Below are 27,254 nucleotides of genomic sequence, written 5' to 3' on the forward strand. Positions count from 1 at the left end.
ATACCAGTTTCTAAACGAACCAAATGGTCTAAAGTTGAACGACATCTACGGAATTCACATTGTGTATTGGAGAGAAGACTGTTGCTTTCTAAATACCAGAGAAGTCTGGCATTAACCATTTTTTCTAATACTTTACAAAGACAGCTGGTCAGAGGGGGTCAATAATTATTTGCTTGTGTTGGATCTTTTCCTGGTTTCGGGATTGCAATGACAATTGAATTATGCCGAGAATTTGGAAACTTCTGCAAGTATTCTATTGTATAATAAGAGAAGATCCATAGAAGATGATGGTAGGTGTTTTATCATTTTGTAATGGATGTCATCAGGTCCTACTGCACTAGGGTGAGATAGTAGAAAAGCTCTTTTTAGTTCCTCCTTAACAAATGGGTGATTGTATGGTTCAAGAACATTGGTAGAAAAATTTAGCCTTTGTTTCTCTTGCTGCTCCAGGAGTAAAGCTGTTGCCGAGATTCTTGCAAAGTTTTCTCCCAAAAGTGTCTACAATGGTTTTGGGATCAGCAATAACACTTCCATTATGGTCTAAGGTAGACAAACAATGAATGGAGCAGATTGTAAGATCAATTGCAGAATATGAATGGGTAGGCATATGGAAGAAAGTATTGAGTTTACTATTTAAAAGGGAGAGGTTATTATTATCAAGGATTCTTTCAATGATTTGACCTTGTCTATTAGTGTTGGCACTATCCCACAGAGTATTGTGACCATTAAAGTCACCCATCAAAAGTATGGGTTCAGGCAGTTGCGAGATAAGGTTATGAAGATCATTTTCCAGATTTTATCCCATACAATTTTTGGACTGGTCATTTGATTAATTGATGTATTAAATTGGATCCATGATTGTTTTTGACTCTGACGTCTCACATAGCATGCTCTAGCTCGAGCATGTTTAAAAGCTATAAAGTTTGATGTGGTGGGATATCTACGAAATATATCCCATACTCTGTGCTGAACTTTTTTGGCTGTCTGACATTCTGGTTCCACCAAGGCTTTGGGTAGAGTGGAAACTGGGATGATGTTTTCGGGATGGAGGCTGTTGCTACCTGGACAATGCACTCTGTTATATACTTTACTGCTTCACTGATAGATGTTTGACTGATGGTATCAGCATTAAATTTTGCAAGATGAGAAAAAGTGTTCCAGTCAGCCTGGTCCATTTTCCATATAGGTATCCATGTGGGTGAACATGGATCCTGTGAAGATATTGTGCAAAGAACAGGAAAGTGATCACTTCCATATACGTTCTCTTCAGTGTCCCAAATGAGCAGTGGAAGAATGGAAGGGGAGCAGATTGTAAGATCAATTGCAGAATATGAACGGGTAGGCATATGGAAGAAAGTATTGAGTTTACTATTTAAAAGGGAGAGGTTATTATTATCAAGGATTCTTTCAATGATTTGACCTTGTCTATTAGTGTTGGCATTACCCTACAGAGTATTGTGTGACCATTAAAGTCACCCATCAAAAGTATGGATTCAAGCAGTTGCGAGATAAGGTTATCAAGATCAATTTCATTTAACTCAGCACTTGGTGGTATATAAATTGAACATACTGTAATAAGAAATCTCACAGAGAAGTGAATCTCTGTACTGCTTCCAGAGCAGTATTAAGTTGGGCATGGTGGAAAGGAATATGACTGCCCACTAGGATAGCTACTCTTAAAGCAGGACCACGTCCAGTTCTGTCCTTGTGTACAACAGTGAGATTCCTAAAGGCAGGGTCTGCATTGGGTCATTCCCTTTATCCAACTAAACTGAACCGTAACATTATCATAAAACAAGCGTAAATTTCTCAGACACGACCTTCCTTTAAAATCCAAGTTTCTGGCAAAGTATAGCTTTGTGTCGATCATTTCTGCATGAGAATTCTTACCAACTTATCTAAAATCTTTACAGTTACTCCAGAGATACTGATAGGTTGATAATTAGACACATCAGTCTTTGCACCACCCTTGTGCAGTGGGATTATCATACATTCTTTCCACTCCAATGAGATATTTTATGAGCTGAGATTCAAATTATACAAACTTGTCACGGGCCTAGTCAGTTTGGTTGAACATTCCCTCGACATACTTGGTGATATCCCATACCATCTGTCCCTATTTGCCGAATTCTTATCAAGTTATGCAACCGCTCAAGAACCACCTGCTCTTGCACTCCTGTCTGCTCATCCAATGTAGTGGTAGCATTACTAACACCAAGTTAATACATTTTAGTGAAGTGAGCACTCATTATTTGAACAGTCGCATCAGCTTCTGACAGAAGGGTACCGACTGTATTCGGTATTCTTTCACATTCATTCATTCTTTAATTTACAGCATAATGACAAATTGTTTTGAGTTGCTTTAGCATGAGCCACTTAGCTTTCCAACTTTGTAATTCAGAACAGTTCTAAATAAAACATCTGTCTACTTAAATACTCTTCAGGTTAGTACAGCATGATCACTATGAAGTGGTGGCAAATCAGTCGCATCCTTAACCGAGATCCCCCCCCCTTTTCAAGCTATGATCAAATCTAAATACTCTTAAACGTCGAGGTGCTTTTTTCGCATGCTGCTTGAGAAAGTTGTCTCGCAGCAGCAGCTCAATAAATTTTTCATACTTATTATGAGTTTTCTCTGCTGTCCCGTCAATGTTTGGATAATTGAAGTCACCCATAATAATTACTTGTTTAGTACAATCAGGATATGGCGATGGATTTCTTCTGAACCGCCAGGTCTGTAGCAATACCCCCACAATATATTTCATCTTGCTTCCGCTTCACACCAGGTAGCCTCAAACTCACTACCACACAGGCATGATTGCAATTATGGCTTTCATGAACTTCTATCCTAACCGGACTCAATATTGTCAGTAGTAGTCCTAAAAGCACCCTTTACACTCAATTCCAGTTACTACATCCGATTCTGAGAGCCATGTTTCACTAATGCCAACAATTTTAGGCCAAAATATATTCACCATAGCAACAAACTCAACCACTATTTCTAATGCTTCTGGCATTTGTCTATAGACATAAGCCATCTCCTGACTTTTTTCGTTTACTTATATCTGCACTTTGCTTGGCTCAGTTGGGCAACTTTCTCTTGTTCGTCCATGGTTATAAAAAAAGTCCGATCCTAAAGCGTAGTTCATCACTCCACCACATTCATAACCATGTTCATTGACATTCGTATCACTATCATATAACTATTTTTGAGGGCGTTTTTCCCCAGTCTTTATCACTGGGGACTTTCATAGTCCAGTCGGTATCGACGATGCGAACTGAGCCATGAGGTTTGGTTAGGATGATCAGGGTTCAAATCACGTTTTGGACGCAAATAACCTTAATAAGTGCTTTTCAACTGAACATAAGTCAGCCGGTCTCATATGTAGCAAGATTTTTTTTATTTTTTAAACCGGAGTTTCCAAACAATTCACTGGCTTTGGCTGTAAATCTAAAATAACCATCATAACTAGTAATTAAATTTTGCAAAACTGAGCGAGAAATATGATTAGTTGTATTTTCTTTAATTTCTTTGTTTTACTCTCTAAATATCTTGGATGTTTATCTTTTCTTTGCACTCTCATCAAACCTCTCCATGACTGGTATTCTTCTTCTTCTTCTTGGTTTCGCGTATTAGGATTGTTTGCTTGTATTGAAGGGTTTAGAAAATCTTCTGCCCATCTCGTCCTGGGTCTTCCCCTTGATCGATGTCCCTTTATATTTCCAAGCAATATTTGGCCATCCGTCCTCATTCATTCTTTCTACATGTTTTTTCCAGTTCTTTCTATAGTTTGTGATGTCTTCTGTTATTCTAATTATGGATAATTGTTTTCTTATTTCTTATCTTGTATATTCTTTTATAGCCTGTGAGCAGTCTTAGGAACTTCATTTCTACAGCTTCCACTTGTCTTTTGTTTCTTTCTCCCTAAGTTCACTGCCATATTTCATGCACATGATTGGTATTCATAATAAAAATATGAAAAGGCAAAAATTATTACGCTTGCTATATAGTTGTACATGAAACTGTATTTTGTCCCACCAATTGAGTTCAAGAGAACCAAGACGCAGTTGCATAAATGATGAAACACTTACTCCCTTTGGTTGGAAAAGATTTGGACACTGATGTCTGGAAGTGGAAGCTTTCTCTGCTTACACTTTGGTGATGAGAAAAACTAGAATGCGATTTCTTTTCAAGTATAATATACTTCATAAACAATTGAAAAAAGGGCTACAACTTTCTCTAATCCAATATATTTTAATAATTAATAGATGCAAATATGACTTTTGCACTGATTCAGTTGATTCTAAGATGTGAGGGATTTCTTAGTGATCTTTAAGATTGCCCAGAGTCTTTGGAGGTGACCTTCCATATGAAAGGTCATTGTTTAACAGAAGGTAAATTAATCGGTTGCACATTGAGGTACCAAAGTTTTCTTTCAGGGTTCATGCACATGATTCATGAACTTGGTCTTTGCTGTACTTTGTAGGATGAAACTCTCGTTTCATCCTACAAAGTACATTTCTTGTAGACGGAAACAGAAAGGTTTGCATTTCTGCAACAAAATCTTGATTTCATCAATATTCTGGCAAAATCCATGACAGTTCCATTGTAAAAATTTTCCTATTGTTTTGATTTTATAGACTTGCCTGGTTTTTGGAAGGTTGAGGGCTTACCTTTGTCATATTTATATTTATCAATTGTTTTGGGGAAGTATGGATGGCCAGTGATCATCTCTTCCTCTGGTAGAGTATTCAATACGTCTGATGTGTTAGGGTTAGTTGGTAAATTTAGTTTACTTTCAATGGGTACAGATGTATCCGTTTTTTTGGTGGGAGTGTCTGGTGGTTTATCTTTAAGTGATATCTTTGCCATAATTTTTTTGACAAGTGGATTTTCGTCGAGTGGGACCATTTTTTGAGCCTTCTCTTGAGTAAGGCCATAGTTCATGTGATTGATGTGCTTATCAGGGAAGTAATCACGATCATAAGGTGCAGGTATGGTGGAACAGACATACAAGTTTGAGTTGCTGTTGGTACTTTCTTAATCATTACCTTCACAGCATAAAGGATCTCAGAGCAGGTGTGATAGTGACTACCTTTCTTTTTGCATCCTGATATGTTATGTTTTGCTCTATTTTCATTCTTTGTATTTCTTTTTCATCTTCCCATTTCTGACATGTACTAGAGTAAGCCAGATGATCACCCTGACAGTTGACACATTTAGCTTTTTTTGCATAGTAAGATTCGTTATGTTCTGTACTACATCGGGCACAGGTAGTAGAACCACGACAGACAGTTTGGGCATGTCCATATCTCTGACATTTAAAGCATCTCAGTGGTTTAGGGATGTACATTCTAACAGGACAGCTGAGATATCCTGATTTTACAGATGTTGGAGGTTTAGGTGTATCAAAAGTAAGGATGATGTTCTTGGTTGGAATCAGGCGACCATCCCCACGTATCAGGATGCCTCACATCCATCACTCCTTGTTCTTTAAGTTCTGAACATATCTCCTGATCAGGAACATGAAGGAGATCTCATTCTGATATTATTACTCCTCTACAGGAATTGAGTGTTTTATGAGGTGTTACTGTAATTTCTATTCCATCCATTGTTGTTGCTCTCAGTAGTTTATTGGAATGCTGTTGACACAATGTTTCCACAAGGACATCTCCAGAATGCAATTTCTTAACAGTTTTGGGAGGTCCTGCAAGTCCTAAACCCTTTTGAATAAAGAAGGGTGATATTTTCCATATTGGTTTTTCACCCGTAGCATGAATGATTAAAAATGTTGGTACATTTATACTAGTATCATATACCTTTTGTTTCTTACTTCTGTTTCCATATGCTGTATCTACAGTATCAGTACTTGGTTGGGACTTTGTTAGGGCCCCTAAAACATTTCAGGATGAAGGATTCATGCTCAAGGAGTTTTTGGTTCAGTGCCAGAGCTCCCCACCCACCACAGAGCCACACATGGATGCCCACTGCCTGGAGTGGAATGCCAGGACTACCCTGGATGCTATACCAGCACTACAGCAAGCTGAGGATCCCAACCCTGGACCATGAGGTTAGAGACTTACTGCAACCCGTTGACTCTTGCAGCCAAGCCCACTAGCCGATTGATCCTGGCTGGTCCATCCAGGACTGCCCATCTTGCCGAAGCAGGGGCCAAAGTAGTGCAAGACTACCAGGATTCCCCTTTCCGGATGTCTATTGGTCGCACGGCAAACACAGCAGCAGGGCATTGGATCCCAGTGATGGTGGTCTGGAAAAAGGAAAGTGAAAAAGACTCAGGAGAAGTAGAGCAAAGAATACTGGAAGAAAAGCAAAGGAAAAGAGGAAGAATGAAAAGGGCCAGTACCATCACTGGGAGGTTCCCTTCCACCACGGACAGGTGCCCCACATGGAGGGGTGTAGAAGGGGAACTTAAAGAACAAGCTGGATTCAGGCAAAATATTAGTTCTCAGGATCTGAAATTCACTGTATATGACAGTTAAGAAAGCCTAGGGATATAACGTAGATCTGTACATTATTTGTAATTATGGAAAAAAAAACACTACATGGTGCTAAGAGAGAAGCTATTCAGAATGCTACAATAATATTGAATAAATAGAACACCATAGATCAATAGTCTATTTATGTTGTAAGTATGCAATTAGAATTGAAGACAATATATCAACTCTTCCCCCTTAGCTATATGGATTACATTATACAATGGCATTATTTTGAAGGTAATTTCAGTTCACTACTTTATGCAGATGAAGTGATACTATTAAGTACAAATATGCAGGATTCCATAACCATATTCAATAGCTGCTGTGGTGGGGAGTGATGAATAAATTTATACAGAATAAAAGAAATTAGCCAAAAAAGTCACTGCATACCAGATGGTATTCAAACCAGTTTTTAACTCATGGATCTGAGAGCTGGGTTAGAAACAGTTGATCCAAGACCTGAAACCACAGATATTAAAGTGCTAAAAATTAGAAGAGTGAAGAGAAAACATCAGTGACAAAATTATATTAAAAATGTAGATATTAGGAATAAACTTATCATTATTACTATTCAACAACATGTGAGCACAGTTAATCTAAAGTGGTATGGCATTAAAATGGAATGTTAAAAGAAAGGTTAGTAAACTAAGTGTTTGAAGACTAGTATAACTAGTATCTAGGTGGATTGTGGATATTAGAAATAGAATACCAAAATATAAGATCTGATCATCATCAAATTCCTGACATGTACTGTCAAGGGGTGTACAGGATATTATGATAGTACTACATGAAGAACTTACATCATTACTAACTTCCTATCAACAATTTTCCTCAATCAATTTGTTATCTGTCAAGACTCCAACATTGTGAGATCTTATATTTCTGTCTTCTAAGGCACTTTTTACTGTATCAGTCTATCTATATATCTTGGTCTTCCTCTGAGTCTTTTTCTTGCTAACCTGGCAGAGAAGACTTGTTTTGCTAATCTCTCCTATTCCATTCTGTTTAAGTGACCATACCACATGAGATTAGTTCTGCTAACACATCCTGGTGCTTGGGGTGCTTAAGGGTCAAAGCTGTATAACTGAGAGGAGACCTCCACATAGCCTTTAAAGGAATGCGGAGAACCGACCAGGGCTTCTGACCTAATGTCCAATCCTCACCTTCTCGTGGTGCACCCTGTTGGGTATCTACTTTGATACTGAACGAACGAGGATGGGCTGGCAATTTGGGATTTAGCCGACCAAATTGTATTCTTATTGGTTAAACCAAAATAAAAAATGATGGTACAACATGACAAAATTTCATACCGGCTGGGGCGTCGCCCAGTTAAACAAGGCCCCCGTTGTTTTCGCCAGGGAACCAGGGCGAACAGCGAAAAGTCAGCTACTGGAACAAATCTGAAAACAAACCCCAACTCAACATCACCAGAGTTAAAGATCGGTACTATCAACGTAAGAAGCCTGAATGGCAAAGAAATGGAGCTAGCTGAGGAATTAGATAAGTACCAGATCGACATAATAGGGGTGACTGAAACAAAAAAGACCAAAACTGGTGAGATCTTTCTGAGCAATAAATACAAAATGTTATATTCAGGCAATGACAATCAAGGAAAAGAAGGAGTAGCCATAGTATTCAACACAAAATACGAGGCTAATCTTCTTGAATGGCAGTCAGTCTCAAGTAGAGTAATGTGGGCAAATATGAGAATGGGGAACTTGACAATGAGACTTATTTGTGCCTATGGTCCCACAGAAGGTTCTACTAAGGTAGAAGTGGAGGAATTTTTTGAGGCTTTAGAAAAAGCAACTGACACAATGAAAAAGGAAAAGTTGGTCCTTGTTGGGGATCTAAATAGTAGAGTAGGAAATGATTGTGAGACATACAAAAATATTTTGGGAAAATTTGGAGAAAAGAGCAAAGCTAATAATAATGGCAAATATCTGTTGGATTTCTGCTCAGGACATGGACTGGTTATTACTAACACCATGTTCCAACATAAAAATGTGCACAAATTCACATGGAGAGAAGAGGCTAGGAATAAGAAAAGTCTCATTGACTATGTTATTGTTGATAGTGATGTTTTCTCCCTGGTGCAGGACACCAGAGTGTACAGAGGATTTGAAATTGGAAGTGATCACTATTTAGTCTTGAGCAGGATAAAATTGAATTTCATATTGAAAAGAATAACATGTAAGAAAGTTTTAAAGCGAATAAAAGTTGAGTAGCTCTCAGATATGAACTGTAGACTAAAATACAGAAATATTATTGAAAAGAAAATGAAAGAGTTTGAGAACAGGAATCAAACCTTGGAGAGTCAGTGGCAAACTCTGAAGGAAACATTGATTGATTCGGCCAGAGAGGCATGTGGTGAGGTTGTGTGCAAGGATAAAAAAATCAGAACTCCCTGGTGGACACAGGAAGTTAAAGAGGCAGTGAAGGAAAAGAAGAAAGCATATCAAAAGTTCCTGGCAAATAAGTCAGCTTTTACTCTTACAGAATACAGAGACAAATGTAAGAAAGCTAAATAGTGTGTAAAACTAGCTAAACAAAAGTCATGGGAGGACTTTGGCAAGAATATAGAAAATAAATATCAAGAAGGTGGCAAAATATTCTGGAGGTTGTTGAAGAAGCTTAGGAATGGAGGAAAGAGTGCTGTAAAAGGAATTAGAGATGATAAAGGTGAAATGAAAACAGGAGAAAAAGATATCCTTGAAGTATGGAGTAATTACTTTGAAAAACTGCTAAATGAAACAAGCAGTGATGACAGCACAGTGATAAAAAAACACTGACCAGGCATGCAGTCAGGAATACATATCCATACTTGAAGTAGAAAAAGCCATCAAAGGCTTGAAATGTGGAAAGGCAGCAGGAGTAGATGATATTCGACCAGAAATGCTAAAGTATGGTGGTATAAGAGTCTTACAGTGGCTGCACTGCATAGTTCAGAAAGCCTGGACGGAGGGACGAATTCCCAATAATTGGAGTAGAGCTCTCATAGTACCCATATATAAAAAGGGAAATAAAACTGAATGTGAGAATTACAGAGGTATTTCCCTACTTAGTGTTCCTGGTAAGATCTATGCAAGTATACTTGAGAAACGGTTGAGAAGAATTGTGGAAGAAAAGCTTGGTGAAGAACAAGCTGGATTCAGGGCAAATAGAGGCTGTCAGGATCAGATCTTCACTTTACGACAAACAGTCGAGAAAGCATGGGAATATAACAAAGATCTGTATTTAAGTTTTGTCGATTTGGAAAAGGCATATGACAAGGTGCCAAGAGAGAAGCTATTCAATACGCTGCAGTTATATGGTGTCAATGGGGCATTATATCAAGCAATACTTAGTCTTTATTTGAGTTGTAAGTCAGCAGTTAGAATTGAAGGAAGTACAGGAAGATGGTTTAATGTTAAAGCTGGTGTGAGACAAGGATGTACATTATCACCTCTGTTATTCATTATCTATATGGATCACATTATCAAGGAATGTGGTATTAAACCTGATATCAAAATTGGAGATGTTAATGTCAGCTCTTTGCTTTATGCCGATGATGTTATACTTCTAAATAAATCCGCTACAAGTCTGCAAGATTCTCTGACTAAATTCAATTGCTGTTGTAATAGATATGGTATGAAGGTCAGCAATAAAAAGACAAAGACAATGAAAATAGGCAGAATCATTGAAAATGTCAACTGTGTTGTGAATGGAGAACCTGTGGAACAAGTAAACCATTTCAGCTACTTAGGCACAATTTTTACTGAAGATGGTAAACTAAATATAGAAATAGACAACAGAATCAGCAAAGCTGGTATCGTGGGAAGTCAATTGAATAAATTCATATGGAATAAGAAAGAAATTAGTCGGAACACTAAATTAGCTGTATACAAGACTGTGTTCAAACCAATTTTAACTTATGGATCTGAGAGCTGGGTCAGAAGTAAAACACTTGACCAAAGACTAGAGACCGCAGATATGAGAGTCCTGAGAAAGATTAGAGGCGTGAACAGATGGCATCAATGGCAATATCATATTAAAAATGAGGATATTAGAAAAGAACTTGACATTGTCAGCATCCAGGAATGTGTTAGCAGAGCTAATCTCAGATGCTATGGTCACTTAAATAGAATGGGAGAGGAAAGATTAGCAAAACAAGTGTTCTCTGCCAGGTTGGCAGGAAAACGACCCAGAGGAAGACCAAGATATAGGTGGATTGATACGGTACAAAGTGCCTTAGATGATAGAAATATAAGATCTGATAATGTTGGAGTCTTGACAAGTAACAGACTGATTTGGAGGAAAATTGTAGATAGGAAGTTAGTAATGATGTAATTTTTTCATGTAGTACTGTCATATCCTGTACACCCCTTGAGGGTACATGGCAGGAATTTGATGAAGATGATGAACACATCCTGGTTGCTAACAATATCAAGTTCTTTCCTAATATACTCATTTTAATATGATACTGCCATTGATGCCATCTGTTCGTGCCCCTAATCTTTCTCAGGACCCACATATCTGCGGTCTCTAGTCTTTGGTGAAGTGTTTTATTTGTAACCCAGCTCTCAGATCCATAAGTTAAAATTGGTTTGAACACTGTCTTGTATACAGCTAATTTAGTGTTTTGACTAATTTCTCTCTTAATCCATACCAACTTTGTTGATTATTTCCATATTTAATTTACCATCTTCCTTAAAAATCATGTCTAAGTAGTTGAAATGTTTTACTTGTTCTATAAGGTTCTCCATTCACAATGCACTTGATATTTTCAGTGCTTCTGCTTATTTTCATTGTCTTTGTCTTGTTATTGCTGACCTTCATACCATATCAATTACAACAGTGATTAAATTTAATCAGGGAATCTTGCAAACTTATAGCGGATTTATTAGAAGTATAACATCATCTGCATAAAGCAAAGAGCTGAGATTAACATCTGCAAATATGATATCAGGTTTATTATCACTTTTTCTTCATAATGTGATCATATATAGATAATGAATGAGAGAGAGGATAATGTACACCCTTGTCTGTTATCGAATTTAACATTAAACCATCTTCCTGTACTTCCTTCAATTCTAACTGCTGACTTACAACTCAGACAAAGACTATTGCTTGATGTAATGTGCCATTGACACCATACAACTGTAGCATTTTGAATAGCTTTTCTCTTGGAACCTTGTCATATGTCTTTTGCAGATCTACAAGACTTAAATACAGATTGTTCTATTCCCATGATTTCTCAACTATTTGCTATAAAGTGAAAATCTGATCCTGACAGCCTCTATTTGGCCTGAATCTCCAGCTTGTTCTTCACCAAGCTTTTCTTCCACACTTCTCAACCGTCTCTCAAGTATACTTGCATAAATCTTACCAGGAACACTCAGAAGAGAAATATCTCTGTAATTCTCACATTCTGTTTTATTTCACCTTTTTTTATAAGAGTACTGTGAGAGCTCTTCTAAAATCATCTGGAATTCATCACTGTGTTCAGGCCTTCTGAAGTATGCAGTGCAGTGCAGCCACTTTAAGACTTCATCATCATCAAATTCCTGCCATGTACCCTCAAGGAGTGTACAGGATATGATAGTACTACATGAAAAAAATTACATCATTATTAATTTCCTATCTACAATTTTCCTTCAAATCAGTCTGTTACTGGTCAAGACTCCAACATTATCAGATCTTATATTTCTATCGTCCAAAACACTTTGTACTGTATCAGTCCATCTATATCTTAGTCTTCCTCTGGGTCATTTTGCTGCCAACCTGGCAGAGAACACTTGTTTTGCTAATCTTTCCTTGCCCATTCTGTTTAAGTGACCATACCACCTGGGATTAGCTCTGCTAACGCATTCCTGGATGCTGACAATGTCAAGTTCTTTCCTAATATCCTCGTTTTTAATACGATATTGCCATTGATGCCATCTGTTCACGCCTATAATCTTTCTCAGGACTCTCATATCTGTGGTCAAGTGTTTTACTTCTGACCCAGCTCTCAGATCCATAAGTTAAAACTGGTTTGAACACTGTCTCGTATACAGCAAATTTAATGTTCCGACTAATTTCTCTCTTATTCCATATGAATTTATTCATTTGACTACCCAATATACCAGCTTTGCTGATTCTGTTGTCTATTTCTATATTTAATTTAACATCTTCAGTAAAAATCGTGCCTAAATAGCTGAAATGTTTTACTTGTTCCACAGGTTCTCCATTCACAACACAGTTGACATTTTCAATGATTCTGCCTATTTTCATTGTCTTTGTCTTTTTATTGCTGACCTTCATACCATATCTATTACAACAGCTATTCAATTTAGTCATAGAATCTTGCAGACTTGTAGCAGATTTATATAGAAGTTTAACATCATCCGCATAAAGCAAAGAGCTGACATTAACATCTCCAATTTTGATATCATGTTTAATACCACTTTCCTTCATAATGTGATCCATATAGATAATGAATAACAGAGGGGATAATGTACATCCTTGTCTCACACCAGCTTTAACATTAAACCATCTTCCTGTACTTCCTTCAATTCTAACTGCTGACTTACAACTCAAATAAAGACTAAGTATTGCTTGATATAATGCCCCATTGACACCATATAACTGCAGCGTATTGAATAGCTTCTCCCTTGGCACCTTGTCATATGCCTTTTCCAGATCAACAAAACTTAAATAGAGATCTTTGTTATATTCCCATGCTTTCTCGACTGTTTGTCGTAAAGTGAAGATCTGATCCTGACAGCCTCTATTTGCCCTGAATCCAGCTTGTTCTTCACCAAGCTTTTCTTCCACAATTCTTCTCAACCGTTTCTCAAGTATACTTGCATAGATCTTACCAGGAACACTAAGTAGGGAAATACCTCTGTAATTCTCACATTCAGTTTTATTTCCCTTTTTATATATGGGTACTATGAGAGCTCTACTCCAATTATTGGGAATTCGTCCCTCCGTCCAGGCTTTCTGAACTATGCAGTGCAGCCACTGTAAGACTCTTATACCACCATACTTTAGCATTTCTGGTCGAATATCATCTACTCCTGCTGCCTTTCCACATTTCAAGCCTTTGATGGCTTTTTCTACTTCTAGTATGGATATGTATTCCTGACTGCATGCCTGGTCAGTGTTTTTTTATCACTGTGCTGTCATCACTGCTTGTTTCATTTAGCAGTTTTTCAAAGTAATTACTCCATACTTCAAGGATATCTTTTTCTCCTGTTTTCATTTCACCTTTATCATCTCTAATTCCTTTTACAGCACTCTTTCCTCCATTCCTAAGCTTCTTCAACAACCTCCAGAATATTTTGCCACCTTCTTGATATTTATTTTCTATATTCTTGCCAAAGTCCTCCCATGACTTTTGTTTAGCTAGTTTTACACACTATTTAGCTTTCTTACATTTGTCTCTGTATTCTGTAAGAGTAAAAGCTGACTTATTTGCCAGGAACTTTTGATATGCTTTCTTCTTTTCCTTCACTGCCTCTTTAACTTCCTGTGTCCACCAGGGAGTTCTGATTTTTTTATCCTTACAGACAACCTCACCACATGCCTCTCTGGCTGAATCAATCAATGTTTTCTTCAGAGTTTGCCACTGAATCTCCAAGGTTTGATTCCTGTTCTCAAACTCTTTCATTTTTTCTTCAATAATCTTTGTGTATTTTAGTCTACAGTTCACATCTGAGAGCTGCTCAACTTTTATTCGCTTTAAAACTTTCTTACATGTTATTCTTTTCAATATGAAATTCAATTTTATCCTGCTCAAGACTAAATAGTGATCACTTCCAATTTCAAATCCTCTGTACACTCTGGTGTCCTGCACCAGGGAGAAAACATCACTATCAACAATAACATAGTCAATGAGACTTTTCTTATTCCTAGCCTCTTCTCTCCATGTTAATTTGTGTACATTTTTATGTTGGAACATGGTGTTAGTAATTACCAGTCCATGTCCTGAGCAGAAATCCAACAGATATTTGCCATTATTATTAGCTTTGCTCTTTTCTCCAAATTTTCCCAAAATATTTTTGTATGTCTCACAATCATTTCCTACTCTGTTATTTAGATCCCCAACAAGGACCAATTTTTCATTGTGTCAGTTGCTTTTTCTAAAGCCTCAAAAGATTCCACCACTTCTACCTTAGTAGAACCTTCTGTGGGACCATAGGCACAAATAAGTCTCATTGTCCAGTTCCCCATTCTCATATTTGCCCACATTACTCTACTTGAGACTGCCTGCCATTCAAGAAGATTAGCCTCGTATTTTGTGTTGAATACTATGGCTACTCCTTCTTTTCCTTGATTGTCATTGCCTGAATATAACATTTTGTATTTATCGCTCAGAAAGATCTCACCAGTTTTGTCTTTTTTGTTTCAGTCACTCCTATTATGTCGATCTGGTTCTTATCTAATTTCTCGACCAGCTCTATTTCTTTGCCATTAAGGCTTCTTACGTTGATAGTACTGATCTTTAACTCTGGTGATGTTGAGTTATGGTTTATTTTCAGATTTGTTCCAGTAGCTGACTTTTCGCTGTTCGCCCTGGTTCCCTGATGAAAACAACGGGGGCCTTGTTTAACCGGGCGACGCCCCAGCCGGCATGAAATTTTGTCATGTTGTACCATCATTCTATATTTTGGTTTAACCAATAAGAATACAATTTGGTCGGCTAAATCCCAAATTGCCAGCCCATCCTCGTCCGTTCAGTATCCAAGTAGATACCCAACAGGGTGCACCACTAGAAGGTGAGGATTGGACATTAGGTCAGAAGCCCTGGTCGGTTCTCCGCATTCCTTTAAAGGCTATGTGGAGGTCTCCTCTCAGTTATACAGCTTTGACCCTTAAGCACCCCTTTTGACCCTTTAAGACTTATACATCCATAATTGAGTATTTCTGGTCAAATATCATCTACTCCAGCTGCCTTTCCATTTCAGGCTTTTGATGGCTTTTTCTACTTCAAGTATAGATATGTATTCCTGATTGCATGCCTGTTGAGTGGTTTTTACCACTGTGCTGTCACTGCTTGTTTCATTTAGCAATATTTCAAAGTAATTACTCCATACATGAAACATCCTTTTCTCCAGTTTTCATGTCACCTTTATCATCTATAATTCCTTTTACAGCACTCTTTCCTCCATTTCTGAGCTTCTTCAACAACCTCCAGAATATCTTGTCACCCTCTTGATATTTATTTTCAATGTTCTTAAGTCTTCCTATGACTTTTGTTTAGCTAAACATTATGTAGTTTTACATAGTGTTTAGTTTTCTTACATTTGTCTCTGTATTCTCTAAGAGCACAAGCTGACTTATTTGACAGTAACCTTTGATATGGTTTCTTCTTTTTCTTCACTGCCTCTTTAACTTCCTGTGTCACTGAGTTCTGATTTTTCTATCCTTGCAGACAACCTCACCACATGCCTCTCTGGCTGAATCAATCAATGTTTTCTTCAGGGCTTGCCACTGAATCTCCAAGGTTTGGTTCTTGTTCTCAAATTCTTTCATTTTTTCTCCAATAATCTTGGTGTATTTTAGTCTACAGTTTGCATTCGAGAGCTGCTCCACTTTTATTCTCTTTAATCACTTCAGATCCTCTGTACACTCTAGTGTCCTGCACCAGGGAGAAAATATCACTATCAACAATAGCATAGTCAGTGAGACTTTTCTTATTCCTTGCCTCTTCTTTCCATGTGAATTTCTTCACATTTTTATGTTGGAACATTGTGTTAGTAATAACCAGTCCTGAGCAGAAATCCCACAGGTATTTGCCATTATCATTAGCTTTGCTCTTTTCTCCAAATTTTCCGAAAATATTTTTATATGTCTGACAATCATTTCCTCCTCTGCTATTTAGATCCCCAACAAGGACCAATTTTTCATTGTCAGTTGCTTTCTCTAAAGCTTCAAAAAAATTCCTCCACTTCTACCTTAGTAGAACCTTCTGTGGGACCAAAGGCAGAAATAAGTCTCATTGTCCATTTCCCCATTCTCATATTTGCCCACATCACTCTACTTGAAACTGCCTGCCATTCAAGATCAGCCTTGTATTTAGTGTTGAATACTATGGCTACCACTTCTTTTCTTTGATTGTCATTGCCTGAATATAATTTGGAATATTTTAGAATATAAAATGATAGAAAGCTACTGACAATATAAGATCCAATGATGTTAGAATTGTGACTAATATCAAATTAACGTTTTGCCTGTCATGTGCATCATATATGATTGATATGGTGATAACCTTAGATGCTTTTCATATATTTTTTTTTTAATTGTAATGATCCTTATCATCATACAATCATACATTTTTCTTATTACAAGAATAATTATTATTTTCTGATGCCCCTTTACTGTGCAGCTGACAACCCACCGAACCTGCTTCTGTTCATCCTCTTTTATTCCGTCCACTTCTGTCCTCTGGAACAGCCTTCCTCAGGAAGTATTCCCAAACAACTGCAACCTGCTACTCTTCAAAAAAACAAGTAAACTTCTTGTCCTTATCTACATTCCACATGCACATCACTGATGTGTTTATCAATCCCTTGACCTCTCGTGTATGGGATGAATAAAAAAAAAAAAAATAGTAAGGGATGTGCTGTATTTTAGGATAGTCCAACATAATATTTCATAATATAGTTTCCTATGTATAACTTTCAGAGTGGGTCTTTTAATTTGAAGTATTAATGCCTTTTGATCTTTGAAGCACCTCTATCAATCCAGCTGTATCTATTTTCTTTGGGTTTTTTACGTGATATTTTTCATAACATCACATTTTACTGATCTTTCTATTCTGATTGCACCATCTTCTTGAATATCAGCAACATCAAGTTCTTTTCTGATTTTTGTTTTCAGTATGATTCTATCATCATTGCCATGTTCATATCCCAGATTTCCATAAGAACTCTTATAACCATGTTCTCCATTCTTTGAGTAGATGTTTTACTTCTAACCCTGTTCTCAGATCCAGAACTTAAAATTAGTTTGAGAATTATCTTGTATCTGGCTGACTTGGTGTTTTGGCTGTTTTGTTTTAGTTCAGAATAAATTTAACTGCCTTACTTATTTTATTGGAGCCTGTGTAGCTCAGTGGATGTGGCGTTTGCATACCACGGCGCTTGGCCGCACAAAGGAAGACTTGGTTTCGAGTCTAGTCGGTGACTAGAGGAAATTTTTCTAAGCCTTTTTTCGACCGGTTCCCGAGTTAGTCGATCTCTGGCACGGGCAAGCGGGTTTTTCTTCCCGTAAAAGAAAATCGACCGTAGAACCCACATTATTTCAGACATTAAATATATTGTGTTAGGGTTAGGGACCATGAGATGGCGGCACATTTGAGCCGTCTCTCTTCACTGTGTACTGCTTAATTAGTGATAGCCTTGGGCCATCTATCTCTGATTGGTACCAGTGGAGATTGAACTGCCCACTCAGTCTCCAAAAGTTAGATAGGGCTAAATGGCCTCGCCTACTCCCGTATACGGGAATAAAAAGGCGTTAGCTGATTTTTAATGATTTTTTTATTTTACTTATTTTATTGTATATTTTCAAAATTAATTTGCCATCTTCATTGAAAATTATTCCTTAATCAGTTTCTAGAACTTTTCCAGAATGGTTGATATTTCCATGCTTAATTTCATAGTTTGTAATGCTAGATTTGTTGTGGGATTTATGCAACTAAAGACATGTGACAGTCATCAATTATTTAAGCAGATGATTTGAAATAATGAATACTAGTTTTCTTTTTTGAAACTAAATCTGTATTCCATGTAAATTATATCAGTGCTGCTTCAATCTCATTTAATATTAAACTGCCTTCCTATCTGTCTGCATTCTAACTGTAGACTTGCAACTTGACTGTATGCTAATATATCCATGTACGAGATTCCAATTTTTTACAAGACTGCAAACTGTTGTCCTTCCATCAACTTCATCACAACAGCTAGTAACTGAAATAAGAAAACACATGATAAATGAACTTTTTAATAATTGGAATGTAGAACATTAATTTTTTAAATAGATAAAATAGTTTATAAATTTCTGAAATACCTTGGCAGTTTCATAATGATTTTCAAGAGATATTTCTCTCAAAATGGGAAAATTTGTTAATTATATGCATGAACATTTTCAGTTTTAAGAGTCAAAAGTATGATATAGTTGGTACTTAATTACAAAGACAATAGTAACAAAGCTCCCTGGCTAATGTACCACTGAATGTCTTTAGCAAACTGATGATGTTAAAAAAATGTGTGTGTGTGTGAGGGAGTGGAAATCAGAAATTGCCCAAATTTATTCTCTAATCTGAGAAGTATTCTTGTCTTCCTATTTTTTATCCAGCTCAGATATCTTCTTTTTTTTTTTTTTTCACATTAATACTGTCATGCATATTTTCATTAACTATTCATTTTCATTTCCAGGTATATTTGGATTGCATACACCAAGCATTCCTGTTTCATTACCATGTGAGTAGAATATTATGTTTGTAAAAATTCCCATACATAAGCTTTTTTTGATTGTTTAAAAAAAAAGGGCTACTCTGCAAACAACAGGCTGTAGGTTCAGATCCTGCTGTGGGCATGGATGTATGTGATTCTTTGGGTGGGAGATAAATTGCATTGCCCAATGCAAGATTACTACCCCACTTATCTTGAAGAGGTTTGAAAAAGTTCCCATGTTGATCTTGAGCATGGCTTCTGGACCATGTCAAAAAAATGAATTATAATACAAAAATACCTTGGCACCTCAACATACAGGATGAAATGAGATGGTCAAAGTGCTTCAATAAGGAATGCGATCATCCTTCATAGCAATACAGAGTTCACAACGATGTTCATACTGTTCACAATGGTGCCCAGGGGCTTGGTTGGTAATAAAAAAAACCATTCTTCCTGCAAATCTCTCCTAAGTTCCTCAAGATTTTGAGGAGGAAGAGATTGAGAGCAGCAGCAGAACATCTGCCTGGCATCCCAGACATGCTTAATAGGATTAAGGTCAGCAGATTTTGCTGGTCAGTCCATATGTACAATAGTCTCTTCTTGAAGATATTGGTCCATGAGCTTTGCTTGATGAAGACTAGCATTATTGTCTTGTAGGATAAATGTCTTCCCTATCATACCTGTATCAAGATGAACATAGGGGTCCAGGACCTCGTCTCTATAAGTTGCATTATTTTGAGGTTCTGCTAAAAGACACACACAGGTAAGTGAATCCACTCAACAAAATGCCTCCCCAAACATGCTACTTCCATCATAAATGTTCCTTTAACAGATACTAGAGGGATGAACGAGATCAGAGTAATGCTTAGTATCATTTTATAGAGCAAATCAGAACTCATCTGTAAATACTGATTCTCGTTGGGGTCCACTGCATGAGGCTTGACCCATTTCAGATCTTCTCTATGGTACAAACCTTTTGTGAAACCTGTTCACAGTGGAAGCAGATACCAGTGTTCCTGTAACTGACATGAGGTCAGATCATAGCCATCCTTCACTGTACTTCTGGGATGCTGTTTCTGACTGTTAAAATTGTGCAACAGTCACAGTACAATCAAGTCGTTCAGTATGTGAACTATAGAATGACTGACATGCAAAGTCAGAACACTAGTCTTACGATGGCTCACCATCAGAATTCATTGGTTAACGTCTCTTGCAGCCATATCCAAGAATTTTGCTATCACAAAACTCTTGTTTTCACTTCAGACAGAAAATGGGAAACCATCCTAAAATGCTTGCTTTTATGCCGTGGCTCATTTGCATATACAGTAAAACCCCGAAGTTACGTGGTAGGTAGGACCAACAAAAAGCGCCTGAGTTGAATTCGCGTAACTCAGGATATAATTTTGCATGTAATTTATATATACAAACATACAATTGGGACCAAAGGTTGACAAAAACACCTATATTTTTTAAGAAATATAATCATAATTGTAGTTTTCGTACATAAAAAAAAGAAAGTTATTTCGATGTCGATGGTTTCATAAAATCTAATAGATTCGTCTGATGGCATAATGCCGTTTTCTTGTCACGCAAAATTTCTTCATAGCAAGCAAATGATTTTTTTATTCCTTGCCTTGTGGCTACAATTCGTTCCTCGTTAGAATCTATGTCCTTCAAAATTTGTAAACCTTTCTTTTATGATTGTTCTTACTGTGGATTCCTGTAGATCGAACTTCTTTGCTAGCTCACAAATTTTCATTCTGCCTTCAAAATCCTTAATAATGTTGAGTTTTGTTTCCAAAGTCAATGTTTTTCTTTTCTTGCTAGCAGTAGAGGAATCAGACTTGCTTCTTTTGGATGACATTATTATTTTTTATTTGATAAAATTTTTATCAAGAACATAACATTAAACAATCGCAAGGTTTGTTGACTATAAAAATCGTGTATGAATGCAGACCACAGGAAACACGTCAGTGCTTGTTTGCAGCATGTGCGACACTGGCGAATGTGGCCGGCACCTGAAAGATACGACTAGTGGTGAAGCGGGACGGGAATATATACATATAAGAAACTGCATAACTCTGGATTCGTGTAAGTCAGGGTATGACTGTACTACTATTTGCTCATTTGCATATAGCACTGAGTGCTACTCGTTTCTATCTGGCAACCAGATTCAGTACCTGGATACATTTTTTTTTACATAATGTACCTGACATTCACAATCCCCCCTCCCAGTTATCACAATTTTTCTCATTGTTTAATTTATTGAAACCAGTTTTAATGCAAAATTTGTCTTGTAGAGATGCTGGGAGCGAAAGAAGTGGGGAACAGAACATTTCAGCTCACCACCATACAGGACTTTCTGGACTAAATGATCCTTTGTGAAATCGCTCGGCATAATGGACTAAAGAGATTTACATAGTAATTGACACTGTTGAAGTTGTTTGTCTGGTACTATTCTGTCTGGTAACAAATAAACTTGATAGGCTTATCAGATTTTGGGCCTGTTCCTTATTTTCATGGGAGATATCCTGAAAGAATTGCTTACACATACATAGCACTGTCAGTGGCTTTGAAATGAGTATAGTTTTGTTCCTTCATGCCTTCACCACAGGTGGAGTGTGATTATGATTATTGTGGTATTGTTTATAAGTGTCAAAGTATAAAACAGCATGCAATAATATTGAAATTTTGAACACAACAATTGATTGTTGTTGAAATTCGCTGCTGTTTGAAAGTTATTTTTTTATGTTGAAACAACTCCATATATTAATACTGTCCATCGTTTGATACAAAGAACAAATAGTGATGGGGGTGGGGGGTTGTCATGATCAGTCATAAAACTGACTACAAAAAATTGCAGTTGGTGATTTCCATAAGAAAAAAGCTGAGCAGGGGGTGCTTAAGGTTCAAAGCTATATGTGGCGATCTCCTCGTTTATAGGAATTAATTAAACTCAATTAAAGGAATGCGGAGAACCGACGAGGGTTTCTGACCTAATGTCCAATCCTCACCTTCTCGTTGTGCACCCTGTTGGGTAACTACCTGGATACTGAACAAAAGAGGATGGGCTGGAAATTTGGGATTTTGCCGACCAAATTGTATTCTTATTGGCTTTAAACCTATATACAAAATGATGGTACAACATTACAAAATTTCATGCCGGCTGGGGCATCGCCCGGTTAAACAAGGCCCCCGTTGTTTTCGTCAGGGTGAACAGCAAAAATTCAGCTACTAGAACAAATCTGAAAACACACCCCAACTCAACATCACCAGAGTTAAAAATCAGTACTATCAACATAAGAAGCCTGAATGGCAAAGAAATGGAGCTAACTGAGGAATTAGATAAGTACCAGATCGACATAATAAGAGTGACTGAAAAAAAAGACAAAAACTGGTGAGATCTTTCTGAGCAATAAATACAAAATGTTAATTCAGGAAATGACAATCAAGGAAAAGAAGGAGTAGCCATAGTATTCAACATTAAATATGAGGCTTATCTTCTTGAATGGCAGGCAGTCTCAAGTAGAGTGATGTGGGCAAATATGAGAATGGGGACCTAGACAATGAGACTTATTTGTGCCTATGGTCCCACAGAAGGTTCTACTAAGGTAGAAGTGAAGGAATTTTTTGAGACTTTAGAGAAAGAAGCAACTGACACAATGAAAAATTGGTCCTTGTTGTGGATCTAAATAGCAGAGTTGGAAATGATTGTCAGACATACAAAAATATTTTGGGAAAATTTGGAGAAAAGAGCAAAGCTAATAATAATGGCAAATACCTGTTAGATTTCTGGTGAGGACATGGACTGGTTATTACTAACACCATGTTCCAACATAAAAATGTGTACAGCAGATTTGAAATTGGAAGTGATCACTATTTATTCTTGAGCAGGATAAAATTGAATTTCATATTGAAAAGAATAACATGTAAGAAAGTTTTAAAGAGAATAAAACTGGAGCAGCTCTCAGATGTGAATTGCTCCCCTTTTATTCTCTGAAAGTTGATATTCTCTAAGAGCATGAGCTGACTTATTTGCAAGAATAGAAAAATCAGAATGCCATGGTGGACACAAGAAGTTAAAGAGGCAGTGAAGGAAAAGAAGAAAGCTATCAAAAGTTCCTGGCAAATAAGTCAGCTTGTGCTCTTAGAGAATACAGAGACAAATGTAAGAAATCTAAACACTGCGTGAAACTGGCTAAACAAAAGTCATAGGAAGACTTTGGTAAGAACATAGAAAATAAATATCAAGAAGGTGGCAAAATATTCTGGAGGTTGTTGAAGAAGCTTAAAAATGGAGGAAAGAGTGCAGTAAAACAAGTTAGAGATGAGGGTGACATGAAAACGGGAGAAATAGATATCCTTGAAGTATGGAGTAATTACTTCGAAAAATTGCTAAATGAAACAAGCAGTGATAGCACAGTTGTAAAAAACACTTAACAGGCATACAGTTAGGAAGGCATATCCATACTTAAAGTAGAAAAAGCCATCAAAGGCTTGAAATGTGGGAAGGCAACAGGAGTAGATGATATTCGACCAGAAATGCTGAAGTATGGTGGTATAAAAGTCTTAGAGTGGCTGCAATGCATACTTCAGAAGGCCTGGACAGAGGAACGAATTCCTGATGATTGGAATGGAGTACTCATAGTTCCCATATATAAACAGGGAAATAAAAGTTGTTTACGTTTTAAGTGTATGAGAAAGTTGCTTATGAGCTCTGCGCATAAAGACCTTCAATTAATGTGAGAATTACAGAGATATTTCCCTATTGAATGTTCCTGGTAAGATTTATGCAAGTATACTTGAGAAACGGTTGATAAGAATTGTGGAAGAAAAACTTGGTGAAGAACAAGCTGGATTCAGGCTTGTTCTTCACCAAGAACTCATGGGAATATAACAAAGATCTGTTATATTCCCATGAGTATAAAGGGGATAATGTACATCCTTGTCTCACACCAGTTTTGTCGATCTGGAAAAGGCATATGACAAGGTGCCAAGAGAGAAGCTGTTCAATACACTATAGTTATATGGTGTCAATGGGACATTATATCAAGCAATACTTAGTCTTTATTTGAGTGTAAGTTGGCAGTTAGAATTGAAGGAAGTACAGGAAGATAGTTTAATGTTAAATCTGGTGTGAGACAAAGATGTACATTATCCCCTCTGTTATTCATTATCTATATGGATCACATTATGAAGGAAAGTGGTATATCAAAATTGGAGATGTTAATCTCAGCTCTTTGCTTTATGCGGATGATGTTACACTTCTAAATAAATCCGCTACAAGTCTGCAAGACTCCCTAACTAAATTGAATAACTTGTAATAGATATGGTATGAAGGTCAGCAATAAAAAGACAATGAAAATAGGTAGAATTGTTAAAAATGTCAACTGTGTTGTGAATGGAGAACCTGTGGAACAAGTAAAACATTTCAGTTACTTAGGCACGATTTTTACTGAAGATGGCAAATTAAATATGGAAATAGACAACAGAATCAACAAAGCTGGTATGGTAGGAAGTCAATTGAGTAAATTCATATGGAATAAGAGAGAAATTAGTTGCAACACTAAATTTGCTATATACAAGACAGTGTTCAAACCAGTTTTAACTTATGGATCTGAGAGCTGGGTCAGAAGTAAAACACTTGACCAAAGACTAGAGACCGCAGATATAAGAGTCCTGAGAAAGATTATAGGCATGAACAGATGGCATCAATGGCAATATAATATTAAAAACGAGGATATTAGGAAAGAATTTGACATTGTCAGCATTCAGGAATGTCTTAGTTGAGCTAATCGTAGTATGGTCACTTAAACAGAATGGGCGAGGATAGATTAGCAAAATAAGTGTTCTCTGCCAGGTTGGTAGGAAAACAACCTAGACAAAGACCAAGATAGAGGTGGATTGATAAGGTACAAAGTTCCTTAGACGATAGAAATATAAGATCTGATAATGTTGGAGTCTTGGCAAGTAAAAGACTGATTTGGAAGATAATTGTAGATAGGAAGCTAATAATGATGCAAATTTTTCATGTAGTACTATCATATCCTGTACACCCCTTGAGGATACATGGCAGGAATTTGATGATGATGGAAGCTGAGCATTTTAAGTTTTTTCAATCAAGTCAGATCATTGGCATTGACATAATTGAATATTGGATTGGCACAAAATCAACCAGAATTGGGATTACAATGAATTGCACATATGAAGTGGAAAGGTGATGGTTTTTTCACCCAATCAGAACTGTGGATCAAAGTTATTTCATCATTCCTGAAATGAAAATTTAGTCTGAATTTAACCATCACACCTCAATAAGGGCCAAAAAGTTCAGAATCCAATCTTCTGAACTTTTTGTGAAAATACTTGTATGCTGCCTCACAGTCATGTTGCAAAGCAGTTATAAAGTTAATTCACAAAGTTATAGTTGGTAGATCTTGAGAAAGCTGAAACAACAAATTCTGCTTTTGCAACATGACTGTGAGGCAGCACACAAGCACATTCACTTTAACAAAGAGATCAGATCAGAAGCTTAAGAACATCTTCCCTGTAGCTTTGATGTGGCTCTCACGGACTTCTAATTATTTCTTAAACTGAGTTTCAATTTCTAAAATAACACAGCTCAAACCACAGATGAAAAAAGTTCAAAAAACAATCTGAAGAGTTTAGTTATTAAACAACTTTGAAAATTTTGTTATGCAGTGTAGAAAATGCATTAAAATGGAGAGAGAATTATGTTTAGATATAGCATTCAAAAATAAAATATTTTGAAGTCTCTACTTTGTATTTCAATGTGATAGCACTCCATCTTTTGGTTGGAGTGCTATCACAGTTGAGCAGTTACTGGTGGGATGCCGCTTATTTTTATCATTTTTTTTTTTTTGTTTTGAGATATTGCATCACTTTCACCAAAATCCTGTTTTTTGTCTTTGATGTTTTACAGCTTGTTAAGAACACATAGTCTATCTGCCAGTCTTATTATTAAGAGAGACCTCCACACAGTCTGGGACTCCTCGAGTGAGACCACATACAGCATGTACCAGCTATCATATTTATTCTTGAATTTATTCATACTACTTATTTAATTCATTCATACTATGTACTGCATGTCAGCAGCATTCCTGATTACCTTACCTATATCTGCATCATCAGTATCATTAATATATATACAGATTGAATAACAGTGGACCAAGATTCGATCTTTGTAGTACACTACTGAACTTACCATATATTATCGCGTATAATGCGAAAAATTTATGGTAAAAAATACTACTTAAAGTTAGGAGTTCGCATTATATGCGGATGCTAAAAAATATAACATCTTATTAGACTTGCACGCACAATATATACTACCTAATGCCTATGCAACCAAATCTACTTGATCCACTTGCATTCGGCGACCGAGCGCGCAGCGTATCTGCACATGTGCTCTCCATCGCCAAATGATAGAGCACAGTTAGGTATATCGGTTTAACCACAGTTCATTTTAAAATCATTCGTTAAACAAACCTTGCCTGAAAATGAGCCAACAGAAACACAAACTTTCATCTTTTGAAGCAGGATTTAAATTGCGTGTCGTGCAGTTTGCAGAAGAACATAATAACAGTGTTGCTATGAGAGAATTTGGTGTAGGAGAGAGTAATATTAGACATTGGTGTAAGCAAAAAGACAGTCTTGAAAAAATCCCCAAAACGAAACAGATGTAGCATCCATTCCAGAACTCGAAGAAGTGCTAAATGAATGGATTTTGACGCAACGACAAGATGGCATTATAGTAACAAGAAATGCAATTCGTTTTCGAGCTCTACAACTCATGAATGGTAAATTCAAGGACACACCAGGTATTTCATCTTTTCTTGCTTTGCCTGGGTGGTGCAACAGATTTATGGTATATGCAAAGCATTAACATTATGACACCGAACAAAAATTGCGCAGAAGTTATCAAAGCAACTTGAAGAAAAAGTGCAGTCCTTCCATAAATTTATCATAAAATTACAGAAGTGTCAGTGATATGAACTTTCCCAAATTGGCAATATGGATGAGATGCCCATGTACTTTGATATGCCTGGGAATCGAACAGTAAACTCAGTTGGTGAAAAGGGTGTCTTCATAAAAACAACGGGACATGAAAAAACGCATTTTACCGTTGTTCTAGCATGCATGACAGACGGAACCAAATTAAAGCCAACAGTAATATTTAAAAGAAAATTCCGAAGCATATGAAATTTCCACCAGATGTAATTGTTCGCGCCAATCAGAAAGGTTGGATGGACGAAGAAGGTGTACAGTTGTGACTGGATCAAGTATGGAACATACGTCCAGGTAGCTTGTTACGTC

At 36.9% G+C, this 27,254-nt stretch overlaps 1 protein-coding gene across 1 annotated transcript in view; it reads left to right on the plus strand.

Moving 5' to 3' along the window:
* The window catches only part of LOC150098141 (heterogeneous nuclear ribonucleoprotein K-like), a 168,778-nt gene that overhangs the window by 24,208 nt on the left and 117,316 nt on the right, over positions 1–27,254 (plus strand). The window contains exon 2 of the mRNA XM_090406541.1: positions 18,903–18,947. The gene's annotated coding sequence lies outside the window, so the exon portion shown is untranslated. The remainder of the gene's footprint in view (positions 1–18,902; positions 18,948–27,254) is intronic.

Source organism: Typopeltis vanoorti, chromosome 16 (genome assembly GCF_054136105.1).
Source record: "Typopeltis vanoorti isolate ZY-2024b chromosome 16, IOZ_Tvanoo_1.0, whole genome shotgun sequence".
NCBI classification, from domain to species: domain Eukaryota; kingdom Metazoa; phylum Arthropoda; class Arachnida; order Uropygi; family Thelyphonidae; genus Typopeltis; species Typopeltis vanoorti.